Genomic DNA, 15,651 nt, shown 5'->3' with positions numbered 1-15,651 from the left:
TGTAGGAGTTTGTAATATGTCATGGCATTATGAAACACATCCTAGGCTGTATTATCCTGTTCTATCTTTCCCTTGTCCTTGTAATCCTTCACATTTCTGTGATGTATGTCCAGAGCACATGCCTAAGTCCAAGATCAGTTGGGAAAGCATGCAGGTACCTCCATTATTGGGCCTTTCATACAAGACCTGAGGAAAAAGCTCTTAAAAAAATCCGTGACTGTCAGTAATTAAAATATAGCTGCAGATAAGTATTTCCCACACACAGAGACACTATTGCATGCCTCACCTTTTTCTAAGCCATGTATTACCAGACAGCAAAAACTTTGATTTCTTTATCCAGGATTTATCTATTTTCACACCTCAAGAGTCTGTGTAGATACACAGTGAGAAGCAATGGCACAACTGCTTGCAAATTTATCACAGGACATGTTACTGCAATTTCAGTACATTTCCAAGGAGTAATAGTAGGCTTTCAACCAACGTCCTCTATTTGATCTGGTTGCCTGAGGACTCACCTTTCTTTCTGTAAGATGGAAAGGACAACATCTGCCCCTTCAGCTAGAAAAGAATAGGAATAGCTTCAATTTTCTAATGAGCATTACTAGGCCTATTTTTATTTTCCAAAATGTTAATAAGTCTTTGTTGCGTTTTTTTCGAGGGTTTTGGCTTGTATTTTTCTTTTATTTTGCTTTAATGTTGGGATGTTTTGGGGGGTGGAGAAGAAAAAGTAAGCATGTATTAGCAGAAATTTGGCTATGTGGTAATTTTATGTTATAGTTTATATACTGCAATTTGTATGCACGTTACACTGTGTAAATAAAACCAATGAGAAAACAGTTGATTAAACAAAATAAAAAAAAATAACCAATATATTTAAAACAGCCAGGAGAGATCTTTAGAAAATACATTCCCAGGCAGTGGGCAGCAACTACATGCACATTCCTCTATGGGAACTGAGCCCAGAAGATGTCCTTTGGTTTTGCCCTTGAAAGTAGTGAGTCAAGGGAAGGAAATTTCAATTAACTAGAAAGCAGGAAGACAAGTTTTTAGAAAATTCTTCTGAGAGTTATGAAAATAGATCCTTATTTTTGTCTTCTTTATTACTACACACCAGGTGCATTGATATGGACATATAATAAAATTGACTAGAAACACAAATCTCTACTAAAACAACCCAGAAATCCAGAGCAAATCAAAATAACAGCTTTTATCAAACCAAAGAGGTTAGGGGAAGGATTTGAAGGAACTAAACAAGTTTGGTTTTGCTTTCTCAATAAAAAAAAAATAGTGATCCTTTCGTATTTTCACCTGTGCATAACATTTTTAAATTGTGAAAATGCATCCGCAAAGTAGTGCAATAACCCCAAAACTTCACAGAGCAGGTTTCATACAAAAGGCCTTCTTTGAATTCAAACTGATGGGCTTTTTCCCCCCCTTCACTTTAAAGTAAAAAAAACTCCAACCAAAGAAAAAGAAGATGCAAGACAATTATTTTCCCCTCCAAATTTTTGATTCAGCTATCAATTCCAATGTCTCTCCTCCTCCAATTTACCTGTTCATCTCCACTTTTGACCTTTCATTTTTTAGGAAAGGGGTAAATAAGAAGAGAAATTGAAAATTAATGCAAAATAAGGTTGCCTATTTTACTAATGCAAATATTCACATTCAAAATCCTAGAATTGACCAGCATATCAATTTGTTCCTGACACTGAGGTTAGTATCTGAAACAATGGTACCTCCCCCACTTGCTTGAGATTCAAAGCAGCATGTGTCATACCTCTGTGCACGTCCTTCTCCTGCTCAGGCTGAAAAGGATGAGCAAGAGCAGTCATATGAGTCAGTGTCTTCCCTGAAGAGCCTTCAGCCATGGCATTATAAAGGTAGTAGTTTTGTTAATTCAATATCATGAGTATTTGCCTTCAGCCACTAATGATGGGAGAACAAGTAATTCCTTTCATATTTTAGGAAATCCATATTTCACATCGTCAACGGTTTTGGAGGGAGTTTCACCAATCTGTACCAATTTCCCCCTGGTTTCATATCCTTAACTATGCAGCTGGTTTAGCTCACTCTCATCCCACAGCAGACAGTACTTCAGCTGGCTGCTGTTATTAGCATGGAATAATATTCTGCTATTGTATTTCATGCACAATGGAGTTTGTGTAGCAATGGCTGGGATACAGCAGTGGGGTGCTTGTAAGAGTACAGCTCGCTGCCCAGGCAAAGCTTCCCTTCTGGCAGCAATAACTGGGGTGCCTTCATGGCTTGTGTCATGCAAATCCTTAAAAGTTAAGGTCCTTACACACATCTACAAACTGAGTTGTGTCAGAAATGGACAAAATAAAAGCCTGCTGGTATAAATCAGAATGATCTTATTATTTTCACCAATATAAAGAGAGTTAATATTAGTTTGCTGTAGCTACAAAGCTGTCTAACATGCAAACGACGACACAGTGCAGCTACTGGGGAGGAAAAATAGATATGTCCCCCCACCTGTTTATGAAGAAACTCCATTCTTTAAAATGCTCAACAGATAGAGATGACTTTTAAGAAGTCAGCACACATCATGTTTAAAGATCTTAGATATTCCGGTGGTAGGTGACAATTTTATTTTAGCTTCAGCTGTCAGTGTTAGTTAATTCTAATGCTAAGAAGGTTGCATCACTTGCATTCCTTGGGTATAAGGAATGAGACGTCTTGCACAGATCTGCGCTAATTTTTGCTAGCTGAGCTTTCCAATAATTCTCAAGCTACACTTTGAATTTAAAAAGCTTTTCTGTACATCTAAGGATTAGGAGTGTGTTCCTCTTTCAAAACAGATTTGATTTATTCCCATGGCTGGTGCAGCTGAAAGAGCGGAACCAGCAACAAATAGCTGTATCCAGCTCAATTTGTTGTATATTAAAAGTTTGTTAGTTATTTTCTCCCTGCAAACTTATTCCAAGGAGTTAAACTAAAGTTTCCAGAAAATAAGTATGTGCTAGAAAAGCACATAGAAGTTGAAGGTGGATCTGTCTTCCATGAATGTCGTCTCCACGGGCTACGAGAGATGTTTTTAAGAGATGTCTGGCACTCCTGCAACAGAAACTAATGCTGGGATGACTTCTTGGAGTCACCACCCTCAAATGTTTCCTTTCCACAACCCATTTACTGTGACAAAACAGGCAGCAAAACCTTTCATTTCAACAGCTTCTGGCTTCAGCATTGCTATCTCAGCAGGATGTGAAGACAAGATAAAAAGACCAGGAGTGACTTTGCCTGTAGATGGGTCAAAGAAATTTTTCATGAAAACAACTTTCATTTCATCCCTAAGATGAAGTTCAGTGACTGCAGCACTGTCAGGTCCCTAGCTCTTACATATGTAAGTAAACAGCTCAGATGTTAATATACAGTTGAGAAAATCTGTGTGTTTTTTTTCTATTGTGTGTTGGGGTTTTTTTTCAGGGGTTGTTTTTTGGTTTGTTTTTTTTTTTTGTGTGTGGGTCTGGTTTGGTTTGGTTTGCTTGTTTTCTTTTACTTATTTTTTACTTGTTTTTTAGCTGAAAAAGGATTCAGGAGTGTGCCTTCACAGACAAATGACACTGGCTGGGCTTCTGCTCCAAATAATGGAAGTTTTCCCTGGGATTTTATCCTCATGAGGGGCAGTCAAATAAGATTTAATATTTAGATTTTATAAGACCTACCACCTTTTCCTGGCCCATCCAGAAAAATCAGGGTACAGCAACCAGCACTGCACTGAAGTAACACAGAACAACACAGAACTGGCCCAGCCTTTCCCAAAGCAGTATCAAAGAACAATCTAACATAAAAGCCACGTTTCAACAGAGGTAATTTTCTCAAGCTTGAGATTAGATAAGAGAATGCCCAGCTCTCCATCGCTGAAGGTGAAAAACTCAGAGACTCAGGGGTAGAGCACTTGCTGAAACCATGGTGCGGCTGTGTGCACTAGAGATGGAGTCCAGCAGAGGAGACAGCCAGCTCTGGCTGGATTACCTGCCTGTGAGCAGTCCTGTTGAGGAGTCTAAGGAGAATGGGGTATTCCATGGGTGGAATAATGGTGCAATAACGGGGCAAGCAATTCTAGGGTCACCGTAACATCTGGACAGCAGTTGTTGGGGTTTTTCAGGGCATCTGCAATGTAAGGGCCCTGTGCCCAGGACTTCATACTCAAAGCATAGAATGGGCAAACTGCCCACTGTTTTCTGTCTCTTTTTACCCCTCTGAGGATAGCTAACTGCATTGGAAGTGGACACAGATCATTTCCACCAGGCCAACTGTGAGCAACAATGTGCATTCCAAGAGGGATTTTGGATACATGCTGCAGCGAAGATGACCTTGCCTGCTGTGCTGTCCAATATGTGAGAGCAATTTCTGAAGGGTCCACCTGTAAAAGTGATAGCCTGTGTCAACCTCCTCACTCCTCCATGTCACAGCAGAACCATCATAAGGATGGCAATTAGTTCAGGGCAACATGTATATCCTTTTAGCATGTACATTTTGCTTCAGTTGGGAAGAGTATTTGCTTTATATCAAACTGCTTTGTAACAATAATTTGTACAGGACCAACCTACCTGCACTGAAACGGATATGGGAACATGGAGATAGAGCTGAAGTTCTCTTCTCAAAGCCACAATATCTGAAGAAATAAAAAAGTATTTTTCTGGATCACTGGATTGAAGGTCTTAGACTGGAGCACTTTTTGTTTGCAAAGACTTCTCAGTCAACCAAAGAGGACCATTTTTGTACCTGTATCCAAGCACAATGACAGAGTTGAGGAACTTTGACCTGAATAGATAGACATGTTGCCATATTTCCCTGCATTATTAAATGGCCAAGAAAATTCCTCTTCATCCATTTCTACATGTAGATAGGAAGCACAGTTCTGTCAGTGAACCTATAACCAAAAAAATCATTCTTTGTATTACGTGACTATTTTTCAGATACTTCTGTTACAATCCTTTGTCGCTTTTGTTTGGACATTCATAGCTAATTTTCAGTTTGAAAACACTAGTAAGCTGCACAGTTACTAATTAATCTATATAATCAAACTCCTGTGTCTTGAATCCCTCAAGAGGAACAGAAGAAAGGAGCTACTTTTGCATCACAGTGGCTCAAGTGTATTGCTCTATGTGGTGAGCAGTTTCTACTTACCAGAGAGCACTCACACCTTTTCATTTCAACCACAGAAAAGTGCTCCTTCAATTGAGCACACACTCCACAAATTTCCAATGTAAACTTCAGAGAGGATATCTAACAGTCACAGCCCTAAAATGCATGGCCTTGAATACTTGAAAAAGAGAGGTTTTGATGTGTGTCAAGATATGAACTGTTCAGCCAGGAATTGCCAGTGAGAACTTAGGTCTTACTAGCGCTTCCACATGGAAAAAGAAACACTAAAAGAAATTTGAGGACTGCCGTAAGGTGGAAAAAAAAATGGGCTGGTGTAGGCAGCCTGCAGTGGCTCAAGGGAAAAAGAAATAACTTCATTTGAAGAAAAAGATTGATATGTCAGGAAGAGAATAAATTTGGACAGTACAGGGACAATAATGCTTCACCGCTATGACTTCCAAAATTTGGAGAAATTACATATGGGAGGCAAGCAGCAGGGGACAGGGTTGGAGAGACACAGCTGGAAGGTGGATCTCTTTGCTGAGGGAGACCCTAGAGGGATTGCAGCCCACAAAGAACCCACACCAAGATGAGGAGCAGTGGGTGGTATGGATCAGCAGAGGAAAACCTGCTATGCACCAGCCCAACCTCCTGTGTCGCCTGTCACCTCACCCAAAGGGATGGGGAGGGACCAAGTGCAACATGCAGTGAAAATAAGTGGGAAGTGGATATCAGAAAAGGTGGAGGAGAAGTGTTGGACTGAAGCTCAGCATGGGGAAAGGAGAAGAAAGGCATTTCCCTCAGTGTTTGTTTTATCAATCAGCCCCTTATTTTTCCCCTCAGTAACCAAACCAGTTATTAAAAGGTTATGTTATTTGGAAATTAATTAAATTAAATTAAACTCCCTGAGTCATGAATGTTTTGCTTGTGGGAAGAGGTCTTCATTTATTTACTTGGCATTTTCACACAGCTCTGGGCTGCTTTTTTTATTTTTTATTTTTTTTGCCAATCACCAAAATGTGCAGAGAGGGGATATTTCTTCCTTAGGATGGGGATGTTCAACAAGCAACACATGATACTGGGACTGCAGGGCAATAAAAACGACAGCCCTCCCTCACCATCGCCTCTTCTGAGGACGCCACTGCTCTTTTCTTGCCTCAGGGGAGACCTGCTCAGGGCAAAGTGGCAAAAGCAGCTGTGGTCTAGCTTATTTCTGAAAACTGAGTATGAAAGGAAGCTGCCACTCTTGTAGCATTTCATCCAGCCTTGTACCTGGTTGGGAACAGAGACTTACCTGTGCATAAACACCAGCTTAGCTGGCTGCACCACCCACACTTTGTGTGTGTGTATTTGGGAAATCCAGCCTTCTGAAGAGGTGTTCATGAACCATGTAATCACAGGAAGAGGTTAGGTGTGTGACAGCAGTGCGACACATTGCAGACGATGAGAAGTAACACCTTTGTAAAGCTGTTAGTGACAAACACCATCCCTGATGCATATGATAAGGCCCAAAGGAACTTCTGACTCCTGAAAAAAAATATACAGCTTTTGGTTCACAGAGAAAACACTATCTTCCTGAATCCATAAATCATCATAGCTCAAGGGAAACTAATGCCTGCATAAGAAAAGGATTACAGAGTGTTCCTTATGGGGTCAGTCCAGAGCATTTCAGTCAGCTCTTTGATATTTGAAATCTAGGCAAAGTCCCATGCCACTGGTTTACAGATTAGAAAAATTAGTGTCATAGGTTGGCTTGTTCAAAAAACTCAAGCAGGAATTTTTTTCCTTTCCCCTGCCCCACTGTGGGAGAGGGGGAAGGGAAAATTGACTGTATAAAAGAGCTGGCTGGCAAAAACTGCATTCCCAGCTAATGGCCCACCTAAGACCGGAGGGAGGGAGGAGGAGTTTTTGCTGCCCTCCTCATAAACGGGAGAACAGTTTGGTTTCTCTACTTGAACGGAGACGGTGAGTCTGTGTGCATTTGGAAAAGCTTTGAGGCCGTTTTTCTTGCTCTCAACTCGGTAATTTCTGACCACTCGCCTCGGCTTGCCTGCACGCTGCTCCTGCCTCCAGCCCGAACCTGCTGCGATTTCATTGGAGAGTTTGTGCTCGTTGGGGAATAAAGAGGAACCTTGAGCACTGCCAGCCGAGGACAGCAGTGAGTTCCACGGAAAGTGGACTGCTCTGCTTTTCCTTTCTTCCCTTCCCCCTCTTGGTGGGAGAAGGCCCCACTCCGGCTTCTCCCGTGATCCGAGGCCTCACGCGGCGACCGCCAGTGCCCAACAGCGCCCCCTGCAGGCCAACACAGAGACCTGCAGGCTCTGCACCTCCAGCGATCCAACAGCGCCCCCTGCCGGCCGTGATTAGAACTGCGCTAAAGACAGAGAAGTGTTCAGACTGTTTCTTTTTTTTTTTGAAGGGGACTTTTGGGTACAGGACTATTGTCTAGTTGTTTTTTGTGTTCTGTTACTGTCTTTGCCAACATACATATATATTTTAATAAAGGGTTGTTATTTCTTCCTTTTTTTTCCATACTTCCTCGATTGGAGCCTCTTAATGTTGGATTTACAATTGCTGAGAGAGAGGAGTTTGCTCTATCTCATGACTCATCCTCCTTAGCAAACATTCCAGTCTCTTTAAACTGAGACAATTAGAAAAATAACAGATATGTTTCTTAAACTGGTTTTGAAATGTTCAAGGGTTTTGTGCAACAGGAAGATCAGGCCCCAGGGACAAAGTAGTCCCAGCAGCCTGTTCATCAGTACAGAAGATGGCCTCCACTCTCAAAATATTCGAGTCTTTTGGGTGGAACCAGGGTTTGTTGATACAGAAGATTACAGAATTGTATGGGGCCTTCATAGTTTGTCATTAACACCTAAACACTGGCTTAAAAATGAAGATAGATTGTGCTCAATTAACCATTACATGAATTCTTTAAAAAAAAAGAGCAGCTGGAATACACCAATGTCCATAAACAGTTCTCCATTGCCTGAGTTCCATTTCCAAGATTTGCTGATGACACTGAGCTGTTTTGGGTATATTCCAGGGGAAATGGAAAAAAAGGTGGAAAAACAGACAAAACATTGTCAGATTAAATATATGCAGTTTGAACTCTTTCCAAATGGTGCTAGGTACTGATTGGAGTACATCAATTCAGAAGAGACATCAGTGTATTTTAACAGAGAATTTAGTGACAATCTCTGGACAATCTGTCAGTAGCAAAAAAAGCAAACAAAAAACCTAAAAAGAAACAAAATGTTACAGAACAAGATAGAAAAGCTTTCAACTAGTATCTAGCTTATCATACAAATTCTGGGTGTTTTTTTGAGCAATATAGCTGAGGTAGAATTTGAATAAGCGTGTGAGGATAAGCGTGTGAGTCCCACAAGTTGTGCTGATTCAGACCACTTTTTTAAAAGGTCTGCCTCAGGAGCTATTAGATGTGACTTTAAGCATTGACCATATAAAAGAATGGCCTTGTTTGGGGAGGTAGCTGTCAGCACACAACAGAAGATTTTTAAAGAAATCAAATTTTATGAGTAGTTGCAGCAAACTTTACACCCCCACCCAGAAAAGCACAGAGGTATAGTCCTCTCTATTTCAGAGAAATGTAAAGGATCAATGCTGCCTCAAAAGTTTCTGACACTAGGCTCTGTCAGATTCTGGAAGGTTCAATGGGCCCAGGATGCTGAGAGAAGAGACATGGGAAAGGTACTTTTAGAGATAAATTTGCTTTGTCATCTCTCACCCACAAAGGTAATGGCCATAGGGCAGGTTCACCCATTTGCTTGGGAAATTCATAGTTCTTGGGTCATCAGAAATATGACAAAGGCTTACAGGGAGAAACCCTCTTCGGTATGGGTCCTATTTAACATATGCATGAGTGACCTGGACAAGATGAATAACGTGTTCATGACATTTACAGATGGTGATTAATTAGAAAATGAAGTAAAGAGCTAATAGGCAGCCTAAGACAGTAAGAAAACTAAGTAATGGTGTGGTGAGGCATACACACAGTCAACACACACACATTTATATGTGTATGCACATCATCCAAACATAGTGATAGAAATTATTTGCTGATTGACTGATTTTATTGACATTGGACTCACTCTGTTGAACGGCTGCATGAAAACACTTTTCCATCAAATGCAACCATCTAACATCTTTTACTGCTGTGGGCAACCCTGTCGATCTAGTTGTTCACTTTCACAAAGGTGATTTCAGACCTTTCAGACAAATTTGCTTCTTCCTATCTTCTGTTTTATCTTTTGTATATCTGTGTTGTGAAAGCAGCATGTGAAAGCATTTCAAGAAAATTCCAAATGAAAAGGGTAAAAGTACAAATGAGCATACTAAAACCTGTTAATTTTTACTGGAGAAAACAAAAATTCAGTTATATATATATAAACATGTCCTGGAGATGACCTTGTGGTGAGAGGAGGAAGTGAAAGGGTGTGATTACTGCAGGTGAACAATACTTGCAGTGACAGTTGGAGCTTGTTCTCTTTGCCAGACAAACACACCCAATGCTTTCAAGCCCTTTCCCTCTGACTGGATTCCAGATGGGGCTGCCCGCTGGATGTGAGAGCAGGGGAACGGCAGCCAAGGCACGAACACCTTCCCACCTGCTTGAGTCTGGCTGGGTAGCTCTTTTCTTTGCAATTACTCTGTGACCTGTGAAAGAAAAGTTTTTCATCTTTCAATTATGAACACTGGGAGTTGGAGCTGCTCGCAGTCCGCATAAGGTCAAACCACTGAATTATTGCTCTCTTTCCATTGTTTCCTTCCTCTGGAAATACAGCTCTGCCCCTTTTTACATACTGTTTGAAAAAAACCTTCCCTAACTCATGGGTCAGCATCCAGGACTCCTTCAACAGGGTCACGCTTGATCATGGCACGGGTGTTGTGTTGTGCTGTGTTCTGCTGTGCTGCTGGACAGATAGAGCATCCCTGTCTTGTGCCAGGGGGCCCCCAGGCAGGCATAGGAGAGGGCTGGCAGCACCAGGCTGTCCTGACAGCACACATGAGAGGGTAATCAAGCATTGGAATGGACTGTCCAGGGAGGTGGTGGATTCTCCGTCCCTGGAGGTTTTTAAGATGAGACTGGATGCGGCACTTAGTGCCATGGTCTAGTAACCACAGCGGAAGTGGATCAAGGGTTGGACTTGATGATCTCGGAGGTCCCTTCCAACCCAACTGATTCTATGATTCTATGATTCTGTGATTCTATGAGGGTGACATCTCATCTCCTAATGTGAACGAGGTGCGGTAGCATCCACAAGGTTTGAGCATCTCAGTAGGAGACCAAAGGAGAAACCATGTGTTGAGCACGTGAGACCTGAGAGACATGGTCACCTAATTAAACACTGCCTGCAAGTCTTGCCCTCACAGCTGTTTAACTGGATGCCCAACCCTGGCCTCTATGCAGCCTCTCTGCTCTCCAGCAATCCCAGGTTTGATTAGCACTGTCAGGTATGCCTGCAGGTACACAAGGATGATGAGGTGTGGCAACAGCATCACCTGCAAACAGCACGAGAAGTATCATTGATCTAAGCTGTGCATTGTCACTGACTGCACATTTTACATGATACACTGTGCCAGGGAGGCCTCAGTAATATAAAAATGCCTCACAGATATGACTGGGGGCAGATTTTAGCTCTTGAATATGAAAGCTAACTGTGTTTAGGGTTAGAGGTTTTTCCTTTTTCAGATACACCAATCTGCAGAGAAAAGGCTCTCCAGGGGAAACCAACAATCCTCACATACACACACAAATTCAGAATGGGTTGGACAAGATGCTTCCAAAGGTTTATTTTCTTTGAATCTCTTAGCTTATAAACCCAGCCATGTATTCTATGTTAGCATTGCCCTGTGACAAGTCATGTCCCAGTTTACTTGGGGCAAACTAATCACTCTGTCCTGCTAGGGCTGGGTCAGAAGCTTCTAGTAGCAGTAGAAGCTACTGACCTCCTGCTTCCCCTGTTCCTCATTTGTGGGCTGCTCCTCTAAGTGCCCTCTCTGCAATACATCTCCTGTGTGTCACAGGAAATGTAGGAGCAGATGTAACTCTGCAATAGCTGGATGACAAAGCCAGCTATATTGTACCCAGGGCAGCAGATCAGAAGGACTGTGAATAAAATGATACTGGTTTTGCTGGTGTGGCCTGCCGGTAAGCCCAGAGTCCTACAGCGTGCTGGGTGGTCTACAGCACATCCTTTCCTTCATCACAACTATACTGTGTTATAAATGCAAAGAAGAGCCTGCAATTTCCCTGGCATCATTGCCATAGAAAAACCTCTTGGCCTAATGAAGGTCATTCAGACTTTTATTAAATGGCATGTAGAGCTTTGCATGAAAGCTGCCAATTTGACTATGAGAAGGAGACTATTTTCAAGGTGTCACAGCTCCAAGGAACAGAAAGACATCAGCATGGCACTCTTGTAACTCCTTAGGTGTTAAATCAAGCTTCTTTCAGAAGGCAACATAAAAGCACAAACCACCCTCCATTAGCAAAAAACTTTGAGAGCATCTGTGTCTCTCTAATAGTTTCTGACTGTGGCAGGCAAACCCCTGAACCTTTGCTCGGGGAATAGGCATAATTGCAGGAGAGCCTTTGTGTGTATGTATATCCAAGGGTTGATCTTTCTGGCTGCCAGTGAGAGAACAGACACAAGGTGACTGAATGGTCAAAAACTCTGGGGAAACTCTGCCTCAGCCAACAGGAGTCACATCTTTCCATTCCTGCCCAGCTGCCTGCCCCTTACACCCAGCCAGGTGCCCTGCCCGGAAGGCTGTCTGTCCAGGTTTCAGGCATCGCTGCCCACTGGCCTCACTCCTTTACTATGGGTTAGCAAGCACACCTGCAGCAGAACAGGGCACATCCCTCAACCCTTCCACCAGTATTCACAGCATGGCACCTTATTGCAAGGCTGCGTTCATTGGCATGCTGATGCACTGCTGTGGGAGAAACTGGGCAGCCTGCTGAAAGAGAAAAAAAGGTGTTGCATTTTGAGTGAATAAATTTAAACCCAAGTGTTCAAGCCCAAGTCCAGTATAGCTCATTTATGATACAATGCCAAGATGTCTCAGAGGGATTCATGCTCCACTGTCCTCTGCCCACAGCCCATGATGCAGTGCAGTCTCTTCCAGTGCAGCCAGAGTTTGACTGTGGCAGCTGCATCATTGCAGAACGTCCCTGAGCACAAATGGTTTGGTTTTGTCTTGCCATGTAAATAACAGCTGTCCAGGAACAATATCTCCTATAACCACTAAAAAAGCAGCAGGGATGTTTGTGAATAAAACCCCTGAAAGAGAAGTATTTCATGGCTAATTTGTCTGCTTTGGAATTTATAGGTCTTAACCACTGTTTGAATGCTGTATGGTCCCAAGCGACGCACAGGACCTCAGAATTGTGGTGATTCCCTACCTCTCACAGTTGTGACACGTCACATTTCCATCTTCCTTTCAGCAGGGATGCTTGCAATCTATGCGCCTCATTTACATTACTGCTCACCAGGCTATGAGGAATTTAGTTAACTAAATATCAAATCCAGCTCTTCCAATTCTGCCTACCTAAAAGAACTAAAGCAGAATGAATTGAAGAAAAAGTAATTAGCTTAAGTTGTTCTGATATAAAACATTGGAAGTTGATCTGAGATCACATATCTGGGTTGTTATACTGGTATTTAGAACATTGTGAATATTATATATTGGGTGCTGCAGTAAAACCCTTAATAGGAGAAGCTGTGACTGCTGCTTGTTTTTCGCTGTGTGGCATCTGACGTCTCCGCAGTGCACCTTGGACATGTTTGAGTAACTTTGAGATCCCAGAGTCCAGTGCAGCAGTTCCTACAAACAAGAGAGAGAAAACAAAAGTACGTCGTACTTAGTACAGCACATGCCAGACAACAGCTGGCCAGACAAATAATTTTCCAGAAGATCATGCGAAATGTTATTCTTTAGGGACTTGATGGAGCTCATGAATATTAATAATGATCCAGAGCCTTGCTCAAGCTTCTAGAGCAGGCCACAGAGTCAGGATCCTGCTCATTTGCCTGACATTGCTGTTGAACTGGTTTTGGGCAAATCAGTCAGCATCCATCTCTGCCACTCCATTGTTCTACAAAACAGATGGTGACCGTGAATTTCCCATGGCATTGAGGAACCGAAGGGATATTTTCAGGTCTTTCTAGGAGCAAAACTTAGACTTAAAAAAAAAATCGAACATTCTCTTTAAAGACTTACTAGTGGAGATTTTGTTCTAAGTAATGCAAAATGTTTGATCAAACATAATATACCTCTGCAAATATTAGTGTAACCCAGCAAAGAGAGCATGAAGTGAAACTGCTAATTTTTTTGAGATTCTGCCTTCTTGTGGAGCAAAAGACTCCAAAGACTGTTTAATTTCATTTTCCTCATAATTAGAAGTATGCTCAAATAAAGCCCAGGACACATGTATCTTTGTATTTAAAATCTGTACAAGTTATATGCAAATGTGACACACACAGACCCATGATATTATTTGAAATGAGAGTCATAGAAAAATGAATGTAACAGGGAGCTCAAGGAAAGTTAAATGAATTTTCATCAACCTCCTGTACTAATGATGTGACATACTGCCAGCAGGGCTTCACCCTGTTGCCTGAGAAAGTCTCATGACCTGTCAGAGCAACAGGGACCCCTGGCACAGCCCTGCCAGGTCTCAGTGCAAGCTCCTTGATCGTGCTTGATGAAGGCAGCTTGCACATGAAGCGTGGGCTTCATCAGATGATCACTGAAACCAAATTTGCTCCTTGGAAAACACGCACACATTCCCACAGTCCCAGAAAACAGTGGGCTGCCAAAACAGATTGCCTCGGCTGACCTGGCCCAGCTTTTTCCTAGCAGAAAATAGATACTAAAGCTCTGTTATGTCAATTTGCCAACTTCTGCACAGGTTAAGACCTCATGGTCTGTCCCCATCTAAATCATTGAAAGGGGTTATAACATAACTGCCACCCCACAAATGCTCACAGGGTGAGCAGGCAAGATGGTTTTACCCACTGGTATTCCTGCAAAAGGTGACCAGAGTGTCTGCCTAAACAGCCCCTGTGCGAGTTCCACAAGAAACCAGTGAATCTACTCAGTGTTTTAACTCTGTTGTCTCAAGGCTTTTTCTTGCTTCCTCAGGCATGAACCCTATAATGCTTACTGTTTTATGAGTCAGGAGGTGAGGTGCATCTGTCTGTAGGGAAATTGATAGGAGAAATAAATGGCTTTCCTTGAAGCATAGCTAAATGTCAGATTTTTATGCAAAGGTGCAGCCTGAAGTATGATATCTGCACTGCCCTTAAAGCATGGATAAATCAGGCAGCAAAAAGCAATAAAATGATTATATGGTTTGTCAGATGGTCTTTAAAAAAAAAAAGGAAAAAAGCTTAAAAGCACCTAGGTTTAGTCACAATTTTGCCTCAAAACAATGTGGTTAATACCTTTGCAGACAAGGTATTAACCTGAGTTTTAGGAAGCAGAATCTGTTGCAGACTTTCACAACACTCATGATTGATTTCCTCTCCCTAGAAATAGCATTAGTCCATCCAGGTGCTCCAGTTGAGCTAGGTGCTGTAAAGAGACCTATGAGACCAGTTTCTGATGGGGATCCCAGAGTGCCTGGGAACACAGGCACCAGCTTGTCTTTCTTGGTTTCTCTTCTGTTGCATGGAGCAGATTGGCAATTAGGCTGGGATCTGCCATGGTCCTTGCTGTGCCTTGTCACTGGTGGTATCACTAGGTGGCCCTGTTAGGTTGTCTATTTCTTCTGAGCAAGTTTTTAATCTTCAAAAAATTAATGTACTGTTAAGGATTGGGATATTTTTAACTTTTTTTTTTTTCTTTTTTTTTCTTTTTTTTCCTTTTTTTTTTTTTTAATAAAAGACTCTAATTTTGAGAGAAATCATGACTTGAAGCTGGGAGCTTGCTCTGAAGTTTGTTTTCTGCATTTAGAGAGAAAACCTTCAAAACCACAACTCTGGGCTCATAAGAATGAATTTTCTTTGAGAAAAGGTTTCTTTGTATGCTGTTTGAGATGACCTTTGCACTAAAGCTAGTAAATGCATATAAATAAAAGAAGATGGGCTTTGAGCAGCTGATACTCCAGTCTGCTTCAATAGAAAGGTAAACCAGAAGTTTTCTACAGTTTGGCTCAGTGTCAGGAAGAAAAGGAACATTTACAGGGACCCCTGCATTTATCTGGGCCTGCAGTGCAGAAGGACAACATACCATCTTTGTAATTCTGTCGTATGTTACCTTTCCTCTTCCTCAAAAAGGTTATTTGTGCTTCTCTGGAAGGCCATTGCAACATTCAGATTTTCATCACAATCATTTCCCATTAAAAAGCCCAAGACTGTTTGTATAGTGAAGCTTGCAACCACCCATATAGCTGCAATTTGAAGGCATCTTGGGAGTGAAAGAGTTTATAACTAGAAAAAAGCCCCACAATCATATCCCCCAGCATTGAGGAGCTACACCAGGGCTCTGTGTTTCATTCCATGTGCAGCTACT

At 41.9% G+C, this 15,651-nt stretch overlaps 1 long non-coding RNA gene across 1 annotated transcript; it reads right to left on the bottom strand.

Moving 5' to 3' along the window:
* Nucleotides 1–3,469: 3,469 nt before the first annotated feature.
* LOC135416684 (uncharacterized) lies at nt 3,470–7,692 on the bottom strand. The gene is made up of 3 exons (XR_010431667.1): nt 6,989–7,692; nt 6,404–6,636; nt 3,470–4,746 (listed from the first exon to the last, which is right to left on the bottom strand). It is a non-coding gene; the product is annotated as an uncharacterized LOC135416684 (long non-coding RNA).
* Between the last annotated feature and the right edge of the window lie 7,959 nt (nt 7,693–15,651).

This window comes from Pseudopipra pipra, chromosome 1, assembly GCF_036250125.1.
Source record: "Pseudopipra pipra isolate bDixPip1 chromosome 1, bDixPip1.hap1, whole genome shotgun sequence".
NCBI classification, from domain to species: Eukaryota; Metazoa; Chordata; class Aves; order Passeriformes; family Pipridae; genus Pseudopipra; species Pseudopipra pipra.
Note: the sequence above shows the minus strand (reverse complement) of the source record. Positions and strands in the feature narration are given on the sequence as shown.